Source organism: Bombus huntii, chromosome 18 (genome assembly GCF_024542735.1).
Source record: "Bombus huntii isolate Logan2020A chromosome 18, iyBomHunt1.1, whole genome shotgun sequence".
Lineage (NCBI taxonomy): Eukaryota > Metazoa > Arthropoda > Insecta > Hymenoptera > Apidae > Bombus > Bombus huntii.
This window is the reverse complement of record NC_066255.1, coordinates 225,643-242,671: the sequence shown is the minus strand read 5'-3', so window position 1 is coordinate 242,671 and position 17,029 is coordinate 225,643. Positions and strand designations below refer to the sequence as shown.

Below are 17,029 nucleotides of genomic sequence, written 5' to 3'. Positions count from 1 at the left end.
GGTCGATTCTTCATTATAGTAGCGTGAAAATTGATTTTGAAACGACCTATAAATCAAAGAATTAAATATTCTCTATGCTTTATTTTATGATTATCTTAATTTATCCAAAGAATCATGAACACATGCGAAAAGTCCGACCCGATATATCGCGGTCGCGCGCCTCGTCAGCGGGCGAATCGTGCGAATGAAGCTCGTGTAGCTGAAGCTTTCGTTACAAGTATCGCATTTGTAAGGGTACAATTTCCATGGTTCGTCCGGATAATGCTCCAACTTGTACATTCCTTGAAACGATTTACCACATATTACGCATAAAAAATCATTGCCCTTGTAATAATACGTGTCATGCTCGACTAAACGTTCGTAGGATTCGAATAACAAATGACATATTACAGATTGGTTTATCTTCCACAGCGCAATCGGAATTCAGCACCAGCCTAGAATCTTGCTCAATATGTAAGTGTCGTTTGTGAATTTGAAGACTCTGTTTCTTGACAAATCCTTGATCGCAGAACTTACAAAAGAATTTGTAGTTCACCGAACACGAAGGCGCATGAGTAGCAAGCATGTGAAACTGTAAGAATCTTTTAGTGGAAAACATCGTGTTACAAACGTTACACTTTTCTGTGGCCGTTTGGCGATAGGCGCGCTCGTGTATGCACAAATTTTTAAATGTTCAGAATTGTGTTTCACAAGCAATGCAAGGAAACTTTGTTCTGTTCATCTTGTCCGCTCGGTGACCCTTTACACATGCAATCCTATTAAGTAACATTCTGCGCTTTGCACCTGTATCGAATGACGAAGAGAAAGTATCATCCGTAATAAGTGTACTCGTAATCAAATAATTTTCCAAAGATCTTGTCGTCCCTCCCGAAACGTCCGACATTTGTTCCAAATCAGGCGACTGTGCTATGCCGAGTTCCATGTCACTTGGTTCTTTCAAGGACCGAGACAAGTGGTTTACATAAGGTACACGTTGTTTATTTTGTAAGACTTTCATTCGACGACATACATTCTCGTGTTGTTTCAAACATGAGTATAGCCAAAATCGTTTGCGACAACCTTTGCATTTGTGTTGTTTCTTGAATGCATTGCAATTTATTTCAACATCAACCGGTGAAGCGTCCTTTTTTGATCTTATGGTCTTCAAACAGTGCAAAATCATGTGTCGTTTCAACAATGCCGACGTGTCAAACTTCTCATAACACACGCAACATTCTCTTCGTTTAAACACAATATGCTGACGTAGATATGTTAAGGAAATTCGAGGATTTGTAAATACAAATAATTGACTATATTTCACACACAACAGCTATACATCTATATTACACTCTGAAGAACGTCTTGCACGCACGCTTGTCGCCAACCGACTATCCTAGATTCTTCTAACATCTGGCAACAGTCTTTTGTCTCCACTAAGACCTGGGCGCTCTCTGATCCTTACACACACACTCTCATGTACAGTGTAAATGTATCACTTCCCTAACAAGATAATGAGTTAGTAACTTATTCATGGACGTGTAACGCGCGTTGCATATGCTCGAAATGTAAATCGTATGGAACAATTTCATGTGCTCGTGCAGGTTCTCCTTCGAAGAAAACGATTTTTTACAAATATGACATTGAATTATTTTTTGCTGATAGACTTTAAAGTTCTTCTGAAATTCAACCAATTCTTGTTGAGGTACGATTAATCTATCAGCGAAAGATTTTACAAATTCACTGAATCGCTTTGACGCAATTGTGTCAGCTTTCAAAGGCAAGTTACATGTCGAGCTAGTTTCACGAAAACCTTCAAATTCCTCTTTCACATTTTTCGATACTGCTTGCTTGAAAGCATCTTCGTTTTCGTTTTCCTTTTCGTTTTCGTCTTCGTCTTCGCTTGACACAAAACTAGTAGGCTCCAAGAATTTGTCGCATTTCTCCAAACGGACCACGCATTCTTTATACTTGGCTTCAGGTGCAGATCTTCTACTGTGGTCAAATATATAGGAGAACTGGTTTCTTTTAAAAGATTGTCTTGATCTTCCAAAGGTCTCAAACTGCAATAAATCGTAAAAATCATATAAAGAAGAAAGACATCTATTCACTGACCTAAGGTTGTAAGGCGTATTGTGCGAGGTATTAGAGCTTCCAGGTTCAGCTTTTATTTCGTTCCTTAATAAAGATATCATTGTTTTTAAATTCACATGAGTTTGAACAAATGGTCGTTTCCTAACAGGAGATTCGATTCGCTCAACAGAAGTAAACACCTGAATAACTTCTGCAGCCTTTGATGTCTTGTTACTAAATGTGTCAAGCGTTGGAGTTGGAATAATAGTCGCAGTAACAGGAATATTCTCCGTATCGATAAAATTTTCCGAGCTAACCCATTTGTCATTCGGTTTGTCTTTGTACGTCGATATGAAGTCTGTAAGGACGGTCTGCTTCATCCTTTTCGAAGGTGTACCATGCGAATCGTTTAACCATTTCGGGTGCGTAGTCTTGATATTGCTGCTCGAACCCTTGGTGGGTGTACTGTTTAAACTATTAGATATATTTTTTGAGCTATCTACGTTTTTTGGGCAGGGACTGTGTGAAGTATTTGATTCTGCCATGGCTATATGCCATCCGAATGATTCGACTTTTCTAACGATTCAGGAGATGTTTTCGTGATTTTGCTTTCACCAGAAAATATTGCGTTCCCATGCGCATGGAATAAATGAGATTGGATATGTCTTTTATAGGAAAACCTTCGGCTACAAAAATTACATCTATACCCAGACAATTGTTTCGTACGACATTGCCTCTTTAAATGACGTATCGAGTAAATATGCATAGTGAAAATTGCAGTGCAATTATTACACTTAAATACATTACAGGTATATAATTTGTTATGCTGATCAAATAAATATTTAGTTCGAAAAGTTAACAAACAAACGTTGCAACTTTTTCTGTTGTTTGAAGGTACTTTATGTTTACTTTTTCGTTTATCAGGATTCGATTTCTTATTTTCTAGATACGTACTTTCTTGAGGAAACGCGGATTCTTCATATTCAGAATAAACGTCATCCGAAGATTTACCTTTAAACGTCGCTGTTTCATTTTCATTCCCTGTATTCGTATCAACTGGTGACAAATCATCGCAGATCTCCGGATCGATTGGCTCTTCTTTTATTCTTATTGCATAGTCAGAAGGCTGAAAAAAATATACAAACCTAACGTAACATTCTAAAAAACGAAAAATCTATGAAACAGTCCTAGTCTAGTAATTGAAGCCAATCGTGCCATAAATATCATGGATTGGATAGAAAGCTATGTATAGAGCTACAAAACTAGATAGTAGAAAGAGCGATTTATGACGTCATATTTATGAGTTAGCCAGGTTCTACCATTAAAAACATGAAAAACATAACTGCACAAATCCAGAATACTACATACATAAGAAGAGAGGTGTAAATTTTGTGTAAATTTACAGCTTCATTAGAATTGCTACGAAACTTTTCCTCAACTACTAACATTTATCATAGGACATGGCCGATCGATATTTTCAAACTATTGTGTAGTGAAGTAGATTATATTCAACTCTCAATTATATTCAAATGTAAGAAAAATCAGAAATGTCAGAAAAATTAGCATGGTTGTTTAACGTTATTTCATGAATGTATTTTTCCAGGTAACAAATTGGCACAAAGCAACGAGCGGTTCTTCTACATGTTTAACAAATTGTATATTATAAATGAGAAATGAAATATACGACAGAGCAAAAAACGCCATGCAAAACTCTAAAAATTCAATATCATTTGAAAATATAAAAAAACAACTCAAAAAGTTAACAAAAATCACCATGAATTGTTTAAAGTAGAAATATTTGTATTCAATTCGATGGAAAATATTGTAGAATCAATCGCGATCAGTAAGCGGTGTGAGAAACAGTCAATGGTAGTAACTGGTCAAACAGAAGGAAAACGCGACTGTCAACGGTGCTTACATACGCTGAAACACTGATACGATGAACGCATCAACGTTTTTTATCTTTTATGGTTGGCTTGCATCGATGCAGAAAGTAATATTATTTTCTTAATTGGTAGGCAAAGCCATTGGGTATATATTAAGTATATATTGATATACTGATGTCATTTCACGAGACTTTAGAGTCGATGCGTAACGTCATTACGATACGTTTCAGCTATACAGGCTGCTCAACGAATTTTCTACGCTAGACTATACTAGAACTACTGAAGCGCTAAATTTCTAGTTCTCAAAAATAGCGATTGTTCTTGACTGTGGCGTAAACCATGCTTAACGGAACGTTCGCGACATTGTGTTGTAAAACTCCAATAATATTTCTTTTTAATCTGAATCGATATCGAAGTGCGTTAAAAACTGTAAATAATTTGATTTATACAAATGATTTTTGCAATAACAAATGATTTATAATAAACAAATCTGAAAATCCTTGCACAAAATAGAAAAGTTTTCATTCCGATACAACTATTCGCTATAGAATAATCGCTGGACATACATAAAAAATACGTACTCATCGAACTGATAACGAATAACCACCGATACGTTCGTGTGATCTGCTCTATTTAAAGTTATACGTTACAAAACGCCTCAGCTGAATCCAATGCCCGTATTTATATAAATACATCAGTGAACAGGTAGCGCAAGTTCCCAGTGATGAACGTTCCTGGTACATGTGTGAGTATTAATCCATTATACGGCAATATATTTTTTACAACATACGTTGTTTCAACGCTCGTATGCTTCGACGCATTAATATGATGAAAATCTAATCTTTCTTACTAATTCACTTGGTATCGTACGAATAAATAGATAACATTTCACGATACAACAGCGATTTACATTAATATTACATAAAACATATTTATATATGTATAAATATCAATTTTATATTCTATAAGCCGAGGAAAATGAATAACAAATAATAATAACACAAATGGCAAACATAATCAGTGTACTAAATATTAACATATTAATGAAAATCATTTGTAACTCAATATTTCCATTTTTATAAAATAAAATATGTAAATGAAATTGAATTGTAAAATAATCACATTCGCAGAAACTCATTACTCTCCAACGGAGCAATTAAATATTATATTAATAACAATAATAAGCACGGTTGCATCGATGCTAGACATTCTGCATTACTTTAATATTTTTAATCCATGTATTATTATTGCGCCATAATATATAAAGTATAGACGCAAGAGATCATAGCGCGTTGGCCAAAGTAGTCTTATAATTGACAGATACATTATACAGAATTTTATGTACCATCGTGGAAATTCCTTTTAATTCAACAATTAAATTTCATTTCTATTACAAATCATAAGTTTGCGTCATAACGGCCAAAGAAGCAAATCTTACTTTGTCATATTGAAATAGTTAAAGAAAGTGGTACATAAATATTAGCTTAATATGTTATATTAACCAAGATTTGTAGAAACAAAATACATTATTCAATACGGTCAAAGTTCACTTATCGAATGATGTTTCAAAAGGTACTTACGTCCATTTTGTTGTCCAATTTTATATCCATGGAGATTGCATAAACGGGCCGCACGTAAACTAACACTCGAGCCATTTGCTTTACGAAATTATTATTAGTATTAGACAAACTGCTTGCCTGTGCACAAGGAAAATCTATGATTAGTGAGTAGTAGACTTTAATAATATCCTCAAAGAACAATTCGCGTTTTCCTTAAAATATGCCATAACTGCACGATAACAGTAGCAATTTGTAAATGAATATAGAAATTGTATGAGATACAGTTATCAAATATATTTAACAAAACTATAATTATTTGATAGAAAGTCATGAAATTAATGAAAAGTAGAAGACAATGGAAGATATTTCAGGTTAACTTGTCATACATGATCTTAAAAGTTGTATACACTCTCTTATTATTCACTTATTATTCACTTGCATCCAGAACATGTTTTCCTTTGTTAATAGTTCGCGTCAAGATAAAATGTAAATTCTTTTTATACACATATAAACATGCAAAGAGAGAGAAAATACCGTTCAAACTCGGACAGCATCATGAGCAGCACTGTGCGCATTAAAATGGTATCCACCACTAGTAGCAAACATGACGCTCAGTTCAGACAGATTCACGCGTGGCTACAGCGCATGCGTGTTACTGAGTAGATTTTCTGATTAACTTCACGTTATGTCCAATACAATTTTTTGTTCGCGTTTCTGTATAAACTCACGTTATATATGTATGTATATCTGTGCATCTAAGAAGCAACACCAATACACGTCAATGAATATCTGATTATTCCTACATCATAAGTACTGCAAGCATCGTATTCGTATACACAGGTTTGTAAACTCCAGTAGAGGGGGTAATGCTCTTAATATTCGGAAATGTGCTTTACAAATCGGCCGTTAGTCGCAGCGCTCGCATCGATTTGTTAACACCTTTGTTTGCAAAATTATGAAAAGCAGTTTAGTTTATATTCTTCACCTTTAGTGATAATTTTCATCAATATACTTAAAGTAGAATAGAGTAGAGATGCAGTATTTCACGTGATACAAAAGAATGTTGTTTAAATAAATGTAGTTTTACATAATACTATAGAGTTTAGTTATAGACACGATCGTGCTGCAGACACAAGAAACGCTGCGCGGCGAAGTCTAACAAATCGATTCAAGTCCCTTACTCGAGAAATACTTTCTGGCCCGTAGGAGTCTTACCCACTCTAATGGAATTCTTAAATTTGTGTATACGAACACTGGCGCGCGCGGGCGCGCACACACACACACATGTACTTACTGTTGACTCTGTCAAAGGCTTATGAGATACCACTGGTTGTATTAGCGATCGTTTTGTACGACAGAGATTATATTTACAGGTACAAAAAAATGACTTTTACAAAGTTTAACGAACAACAGTGGTGTTTAGACACGCAAGATGCAATTGACAAGGTTTTTGGGTTCGATAAGGAATCCACGGTGAACGGGATAACTCTTTACTAAGCGTAGAATACTTTTTAAGTACAAAATACGATTGCGTAACTTTCCAAGGCGATCGCACGAATAATAGACTGGTGAAAATTTTCCTCTCTTTACAATCGCGTTCGTTTGTTAAATATTCGTTAGAAGCATCGAGAAAGGTCCATTCGCCGTTGCTAGGCAGTTTCTGCCTGGAGTTTTATTATTAATACAACGTGTGTCCCATTATATTGGCACCTCCGAGGTAAAATCACACGTGGGCAGGCCCGTTCTTGAGGTCGTATGCCGCCACAACCACATTTCTAGGGAGAACCATACAACCACTCCACACCTCCGTCAGACAAAACGTCCAACCCGTGACCGTGCCTACCAGTTGTGTCACCTCGAGTCCAATCTCACTATCACAAATCTCGAACAATTACAATCAGATTGAATGAAAACAATTGCTTAATTACGGCTATGATAGAATCTAGGCTAAAGTATTACAGGATTTTCCCAACATTTCAAAGGAAAGGCTCCGTTTTCCTTTCATCTCCGGCATGTGTAATATCATCCGAGATACAATGACACAGACCGAACGAAGTGCAGAATGAGCATTTATATCAGTATACACAGACGATACGTAGAATAAACACGTTTATCGCACGTCTGGAAGCATTGGGAACCTTTAGCATGTTAGTATTATTCCAAATGTTATCGACTCAGCGTCTCGATGATATTATCTGTTCCCTTCAGCACATTATCCAGTCCAGCACATTGTTAAATATATAGGCATCTCCTTTCCATAACACATCTTGGATAACAAGCTTTTGTGGCAATCGCATATCCGGAGATATTTACTTGTACTCCAATGATGTGAGGTCAATCTTGCTGAACACTTGATCGGCCTGCGGGCGTTCGCAGAGTGTTGTCCTGATAGTAATAAAAATGGAGCGATATATGGGACTCTCTAAGAGGTGGTGTTCTATCTTTAAAACCATATCAATTTCCGGCATGAATTTTTCTGGCAAAAATCGTCCTGGTAACCAAGTGATTACTACCTAGCGAAGCTACAAAAGTATGGATGGAACACACAACAATACTCTATTGAAAGTGCAACAGGTTTTCTGTGCTAAGGAAAATCAAAACTGGTGTTTTCTCGATAATGCCTAGACTAACAATAGAGTGTATGTTTTTCGATTTTGAACTTGAACATCTGATGACGAAAATGAGAGCCTGCTGAACTATGCGTCTCATTTAAAAGATAGACAGAGCCACGTTACATTTCTTTAACCGGTAGGGAGTACCACGAATAATCTATACTGGATGAAGAAAAGGCGGCTCTGAATCGGCGTTTCATCAAATACTTAAAATAATAACTTAAAACAGTCTTGTTACATTAGACTTCTTCAGAACATGGTAATGGCAGTGGAATTTGAGCTGATGTAGGGTTTTCGTGACAGTCTAGAGCGGCTTACCTTGCACAACCACATAAATAAATTGGCGAAGGTGGGGATTTATAGTACTTAATTAGGCTTCTTCTACTAGATGAGATAACAGCAGGCCTCGTGTCACGACGTCTTGACGTTCTACGACGTCCGACGGCGCCCTCATAGGGGGTTATTAGTCCAGTCTAGTTCATTAAATAGTTTTGGATGATCTAGACTAGACTAAACTATTAAAGTAGCTTTTAGCTTGATATATCTCGGAATTATTAATATATGTTGTTTACCAATAGCAATCGAATCCTAATATTAAAATTAACGTTACACTTCGAGAATAGTACTTCATCTATTATTATTTGGGAAACGATGGCAATTACCTGATCCCATCACGGGGAGGTAACTACGCATCGAAGGCAGAAGATGTAAAGTTATTTGATAGCAAAGAAGTAGCGTGTATTGAAATGTATTAATTAGAGTGGGTATAGTATGTGGATCCACATAATCATATTTGAACATTGAACTTACCATCGAAGAAACCAAACCTCGTTGCCATCGATTAAACTGCATTTGCTTCTTCAATTCCGTGAATGCAATTTGTTTCCTTGGCTTTCAGCGAGTACGGAGAATTACATTACATCTATAGACGCTTTACATTTACACTTTGTGTTAGCACTGATTTTATATGAAATAGTTAAGTGAAAAATTAAATACTGTGTTTAAAATTAAAAGATAAAACTAAATGGATACAAAATACCGCTTCAAAGACTCGAAAGATTTCGTTAATACTAAATAAAACAAAATAAATCATTAATTTAATCGCTATTAGTTGGTGGTATTGATTTAAATGAATAGTAGAATTGCTTCCGATTAATGGTATAAATTAAGAGCATAATTATTTTAAATTAATGGGAGGATATTGTTATAAATTATTATTTTAACTGTTAAAAATTAATGGAGTAATTATTTCAGGTTAATAATATATTGTTATAAATTAATAGTTGAACAGTAAGGAATTAATAGGTCAAATGTTGTAAGTTAATGGCTTAAATGTTGTAAATTATTAATTTAATTGTTACAAATTAATAATTAAATTATCAATAAGTGCGTAAAAGTTCTATTTTGATCTACACAATACGGCAGATCAAGAAAGATGAGCTCCCGCGCGAGTCGGAGTTCCTTATACACCTCGTACAAGTCGTAGAGAAGAAGATTCAGAGACGTAAACGATCTCGCGCGATGTTGTGCAAAAGAATGTTGGATTGGATGGAAATCTATAAGAGCACATGGAAAATAGCTCTATGAAATTTACGAGTGGAGAGAAGTAATATTTCCTCTGAACCGTTGCCTCCATAATTCATAAATAAAAAAGCGTATTATCAATGTTCATAAAAGGCTTGCACACGCACCGTGATTGCCCCTACCGCGAGTATCCACAAAAAATACAATGAATTACGACACATGTTCGATATGACCTCCGTTTTGTCGTAAACAGAGCCTGACGCTTCTCTTAAAATTTTACCGTATCGAGAATGCAGTGTTGCAGTTCTATCGCAATAGACACCGGCAATGCGTACACTAATCTCCTCATGTGTCCCCAGAGGTAAAACTCGAGAGAATTTAAACGTGGAGACCGAGCAGACCAAAGCACAAGTTCCCTTCCACCGATCCATCTATTTCCAAAACAGTTAGACTAGTGCTCCTGTACTGCGTTGGTAGAATGTGATGGTGCACCATCCTGCAGAACAATCTCTTAATGCGCCTGAATTTTCACGTGCTTAAAAATGTTCGTTACGTGTATTTGTTATTCCAGTGTCACATTTATTAAATGTTGTCTCATTAGTAAATAATATCCTCGCGGGGAAATTGGAATTGCGTTGGATTTTCCGACTCATCCATTTGAAAATGTGTTCTTTTGTTTTTAACTCGTGAACTTTCTGAAAGCTATACAGGTGTACATTTTTTCCCTTCAATACAGACTATACGGTGCTGCTGCTGACACCTTCTTCAGCAGCAATAACCCTCGTATTTAACCTGAGATTTTTTTCAATGCGGTGCAGTATTCCGTCTCCCAGATCCGGATCGTCGTGCTGAATTCGTCTGCCAGGTTTCAATGTACCTATATCCTGAAATCAATAATCTATTTAAAAAAATATCTTTGTGCTAAGTATATAGTTCTATTGGTGTGGTAACAAAGGTGCATGTCCGAAAGTTCTCCAAATGTATACGATATTTTGTAACAGATATGGCGATTTAAATAATAAACAACGAATAGTAATGCTACACTGCATACAACACTCACTGCGCGTATTGCACACCCAATACACCTAAGTGACACTCAAACTTTATATTTTCAGTTCTCTGAAAGTTTCTCATCGACTGTCGGAATGATTCTGTCCTTTCAAAACTGTTCTAGCCTTTTGCCTCAAAATGGCTACAATATGGTAGCGACAGAGAGTTCATTCACGAAGAAGAATTTACTATATTCTTTGCCAATGCTTATGTAACTTAAATTTATGTAACTCGGATTTATCCAGGAACAATCATAATATTTCAGAAGTTCCTTACGAAAACAAGGGTGTGGTATCGAGGAAGCAAACAGGCTGTGCACCAAATGTGTTTAAAAAAGCGTAAATCTATTTTGTACAATCGTCAAACTTTATATAGCTGGAGATTTATTCATAATTCGTATTTACTAGATGGGTTTCGGAAATATGTCTATTTCTTTTTTTGTACGTACTCTCAAGCTCTAAATAGTAATCAATAAAACAATAAAAATATTGGCACATCGTCTTCAGTTTGTATTGTCTTATTGGCCATTATTTAAGGCTCTGTATTTAATATCAAGTAGTCCGTAGTTGCATGACTGTGAAGGCACTGATAGTATTCAATATGAACAGGCTGAAACCACTATTTAAATATTTTCTACTACTACTACTTTAAATATTTGTTTTTTTTTTGCTGAGAGTAAAGCAAAAGCGCTGGCGCGTGTGTGTGCGTCGAAGAGAGTTCGCCTCGGCATTCTTATAAAGAATTCGCGATCTGTATTAGATTCAATTCCACTTTATACGAGCGCCGGTTTCACGTTCTCATCTCAATAGATGCAACAAATAAGTGCGATAAACTCTTTTTATTTCAATCAGATATACAAATTCTCTTACCGACCTAGGCGATTCGTATCTGTGGTGTTACGGTTACCCGAGTTTATATTACCTTTCCTGAATTTTACAAATGACCGTACATGTTGTACGTAAAGCAACGTAAACATCTCACCAACAAGTCTTCGCATCCATCATCGTGACTGTATCTCCAAGAGCAGTGTTATGTCGCGTAGGGCATCTGCAGTCCATCCCTAGCTGCTGGACAGCCAACGGTCTACGTACCGTCATTCCGACCCTCAATAAATCTAAGGACCCATTATAAACCTTTAAATTTAACTTTATTGTGTCAACATATGTTCTTCAGTCGATCTGTTTGTCCTGAAGGATTTTTAATCCTAGAAATTTTTTCGGTTCGCGGCTGGTTATTAGAAAAGTCCTTGGGTTTGTTGGGCGTTCTTAAAACCACGGAGAAAGCGGGTATTCACCTATTGGGAAAAACGGAATATTTGTCTAACAAAACAGGTTGGTTTTTCCCATGAACAAGATCACCCACGAACCACGTTGGTAGGAGGCTTCCTCCTCATACCTTCAGACATTAACGTGGGTCATAACCAATCGACATCGCGGATCGTTACCCTCAATTTTCCTAACGAAAAGTGTGAACAACGAATCCGCGTTCTTCATTCAAAGGGCACACCCACACCGAAATTTCTTTCGTAATAACGTAAGAGCGACAAGTCACTCTTAAGCACGTCATCTTTCTAAACTTGTTCTCGGGACTACAGAACAGTCACTTCATATCTATACTTAGTCTTCTCTATTGCTACGTCAACTAAAACAACAAACTCAACTGTGTGGGCCTTGCTCTATTGTGCATGTGTATCGCATCTTTATACGCCAAATCATCGTCTACGATGTATATCATACGCAATGGTGTAACTCTTAAGTGTTGAAAATATATAGTTTATAACCCTGTTAATCGCAGCGTTATACCACCTCAACCACCCACATTATCTCAACGGAAATCAGGGGATCCACCAATTCGCGGTGTCGATTATTACGTGTTTCCTCGCGATTGCGTCTCCCCGCGATTGGTCGAAAATACTGTGTCAATCTCAGAGCTATTGCATTTGCAGACGACCTTGCTATTGTGACATCAATCACATCTCAACCTACATCAGTGATAAAACATCGACCCCCGACCTTCGGACTCCTTTGGACATATCACCACCTTATTATCGTAGCCTACACCAAGGTTCTGACGTACCTTAGTCCACATCAGAGATAGGCTATCGACCCCCGACCTTCGGACACTTTTCCACATCATAACCTACACCTAGGCCCTCAACATCCTAAAACCAAAACGTGTATAAACCGAGACTTCACCCAGCTCGGGCAGTTCTTGTTATAGTTGCTGTTCTTGTACAACACTCTTTTTACGGTTCAGTGTTATTCTATTATTCGATAAAAGAAAATTAATAGTTGGATTACGACTCAACACTAACTTTTACCGGACGACGGTAGCGCAGTGGTTAGCGCCTTAGATTACGAACGTTCGGGACCCGGGTTCGAATCCCGGCGCCCATAGTCCTATTTTTCTTCCACGCATGTAAATTAGAAGAAAAATAGCAGTACCTCAGCAGCGACATTTACAGCCAGCAGCTACAAGTATCACGGACAACACATACACCTCAAACGCAACGGCAGCTGAAATGATTTACGTTACCAGCATACGATTGCTGGCGGAATTGCTCTTAGCAACCAAGCAGCGGACCATCTCGGAATACGCGAATTGGCTAAAACGACGGATAGAGATAGTCAGGCCATATCCGGTTATGCGTCATAGCGAAAAGAAAATTTTCGTTTTTAAAGAACTGGAAACATCGCCGTATATTCTCTTGCGCCATGACGCGATAGGGGCCCCTTACAGCCGCAGTACGACGGGCCGTTTAAAGTCGTCACGGGAAAAGAGAAAAATTACGTTGTTAAAATAAATGAACGCGACGGTAACGGTTTCCATAAACTGTCTAAAACCTGCCTTTCTAGTTCCGGACGACCTAGAAAAAAAAACTGCCGAATCCCGTGACGTACTGATTTCGGTAAGTCAAACGTACTCTTGCGACGATAACAGTGCAAGCAATGAGGAACATCAGAAGAGAACACCAGGAATAGGTACGTTACGCTGTCGGGACGTAGAGTCCGTTTTCCCGATTGGTTGCAGATAGGTTTCGGGTAAGAATCGTAAATTGTCGGACACAGGATATATCGGTGACTTTTAAACTAACGACGACCAAAGAAGACCGTATAAATAATTTTAAAATTATAACTTAATAAAAATGTAATTACTGATAGGGGGTTGATGTAGCGGCACATGTGTCATAGGACAAGGCGGATCGATAGCGTCTCACGAACACCCCGCGTCTTACAAGGGGTGTCCGAAACTCGTGGAGCTGCGCAAAAAGCTAGCTGAAAAAAAGAAAAAAGACAAGGAAACAAAGATAAAACGAATTGTCCAAATAAGCCGTAAATACGTCCCAGAAATAAAGTTCTCTGGCGTAATGAAACAACAAACAAAACTAAACGAAATAGTCGAAAACACAACACAAATAACAAACTTAAATCCGCCATCAAGCCAAAGCGCAACCACAACCGATAACACCCCCCAACAAAGCATTATAAACGTTATCGAAGACTTCAGAGAAAGTATACTACAAGCGTTAAAAGAACAACAAACGCAATGAAATGAAATAAAAAACCACTATCAACACACAAAGAAAGGATCGACGCTATCTTCAGCACTTTTAACAGTGCAGAAGATTTTTTTTTATTTATTTGTTGAAATTACAATCAATTCTCGCGTTGAGAATTTTCAGTAATTTTTCTGGCGTGGCGCAGTGACATGGCTGATTGTTTATAATAAGTTAATACTTATTATAGATAAGTATAATTTATAAGTAAGTATTATAAGTAAGTGAATATGCTTAATTTAGATAACTAAATGAATCTAGCGTTTAGGTCTAGCGGGTAGTGCCTCTTCAGCCTACAAATCTGGTCCGTCGTATCAAGTAGTCCAGTGATTAGGGGGTTTCGGTGTTTGTTGACTCTTTTGCTATATCTGTCGCTATATTTTGCTATTTCCTCTTTGACTGTGGGTATCTTGAGGTCGCGATGGATGGTTTCGTTGGTAACATACCAAGGTGCGTCTATTAAGGATCTTAGCGTTTTCGATTGGCAGCGTTGGAGTATTTCAATGTTGGAGTTACTTGCAGTTCCCCATAGTTGGATTCCGTAGGTCCAGACAGGTTTTATTACGGTCTTGTAGAGGGTAATTTTATTCTGTATGTTTAGTTTGGAGCGTCGGCCCGTGAGCCAATAGAATTTTTTTAGTTTGTCCTTTGGTTGCTTCGTTTTATCTGAGATGTGTTTCTTCCACGTTAGTCTCCTGTCCAGGGTCATGCCTAGGTATCGGACTGAGTCCCTGCTAGGAACTGTTGCATTGTTGATGGTGACCTGGGGGCAGGTTTGTTTTCGGAGCGTGAAGGTTACATGTGAAGATTTCTTTTCGTTAATTTTGAAGCCCCATTTATGAAACCACTTTTCCATGGAGTCGAGACTTCGCTGGAGAGTGGATGAGGCTATTACCGAGTCTGCGTGGGTAGCTAATAGCGCTGTGTCGTCTGCAAATGTCGCTATTGTTATATCGTTTGATATAGGTAGGTCGGCAGTGTAGATGGAGTACAGTAGGGGGCCGAGGACACTACCTTGGGGTATGCCGGATTCTATTGGGAATGTTGCGGAAGTGGCGTCTAGGCATTTAACCATGAATTGTCTGTTGGTTCGGTAGGATTTTAGGATGGAGTAGTAGGGGTGAGGTAGGATCTTTTTAAGCTTGTATAGTAGCCCTTCATGCCATACTTTGTCGAATGCCTGTTGGATGTCTAGGAAAACCGCTGAGCAATATTTTTTCTTTTCGAGTGTTTGGCTGATCGCATGGGTTATGCGGTGGATTTGCTCTACTGTTGAATGTTGTTTTCGGAAGCCGAATTGGTAATCTGGGAGTGTTTTCAAGTTCTCTAGGAGTGGAAGGAGTCGATTCGTGAGCATCTTCTCGAATAGTTTAGACAGGGTAGGTAAAAGACTGATTGGGCGATAGGAGCTGGTTTCGTATATCGGTTTACCGGGTTCAGGGATGAGGGTAATCAATGAGATTTTCCAGGCCTTAGGTGTTCAAGGCGAAGGATAGCATTAAAAATCGATGTGATGAGTGCGATCCCTTTTATGGGAAGTTCCTTGATTGCTTTATTGCCTATTAGGTCATGCCCTGCTGCTTTATTGGGGTTTAGGCGACTGATTGTTTCTATAGTCTCTGCAGAAGTGAAGGGCTCGATAGGAGGGGACATTTGGAAGGGGGTGTGCAAGTATTCAGTAACGTCCGCGGCAGCTTTGGGAGAATGGGGTTTGAATACTTTAGACAAGTTTTTAGCAAACAGGTCGACTTTTTCTATAGGGCTACGCGCCCATCCACCTTGCGGACGGCGGATTGGTGGGATTATTTGTGGGGGGGGGGGGGGCGTGTGAGTTTCCTGGAGGCCTTCCATAGTGAGTAGTTGGAGTCGACTGTGGGGGATAAGCTGGCGAGGTATTTTTGGAAACAGTCGTTTTTATAATTTTTTATAGTTTTGGATAGCTTTCTAGTTGCGTTGTTTAGTTTGCGTTTATCATCCGGTGTTCTATGGGTCTGCCATACTCTTCTTAGTCTACGTTTTTCTGCTATTTTTTTAGTATGTATTATATATATTTATATTATATATATATTTAAATATATATAAATATTTATGTATATTTTTTTAGTATGTTTGCTGATGGACGTCTTTGTCGGTGTGGAGAGGCGGATGGCGTTTATTATGCTCGTGTTTAAGTATTCCGTGGCTGCTTCGATTTCTTCCTTAGTTTTTAGTGAAGTTAAGGCCGAAGTTGAGTGTGTAAAGACTTCTCTAAAAAGCTGCCAGTTGGTGTGTTGGTTGTGAATGGAGCCATTAGGTGTATTCTCGATAATTGTTGAACTGACTGTTGCTATCACGGGGGAATGATCAGAGGAGAGATCAGCCGAGGAGTTGATTTGGGCGTGTCTTGAAGAGATATTTTTAGTTATGAAGAAGTCGAGAAGGTCGGGTATTTTGTTAGTGTCAGTGGGCCAGTATGTGGGTTCGTATGTGATGAGGTAGTTGAGGTTGTTAGTTATTATGCTGTTTAAGAGGTTTTTGCCTCTTGCTGTAACCAGTCTGCTGCCCCATTGGGTGTGCTTGGCGTTATAGTCTCCTCCAGCTATGAATCTATTACCCAGGGTGTCCAGGAAGTTATCAAAGTCTTCTTTGGCGATGGAGTGTCTGGGAGGGTAGTATACTGTTGAAGTGGTGATTGTACCATGACAGTCTTCTATTGCTACGTTTGTTGCTTGGAGGTAGTCTGGAATGATGGAAGTTCGTAGTGCTTAATACTTGTTTTAATTATGATTCCGGTGCCACCGTGGGCCTTTCCGC

General features: G+C 38.1%; 1 protein-coding gene across 1 annotated transcript in view; it reads right to left on the bottom strand.

Annotated features, from left to right (window-relative positions):
• Positions 1-6,055, bottom strand: part of LOC126875564 (uncharacterized) — a 92,548-nt gene extending 86,493 nt beyond the window's left edge. The window contains exon 1 of the mRNA XM_050638515.1: positions 6,029-6,055. The gene's annotated coding sequence lies outside the window, so the exon portion shown is untranslated. The remainder of the gene's footprint in view (positions 1-6,028) is intronic.
• Positions 6,056-17,029: the final 10,974 nt, after the last annotated feature.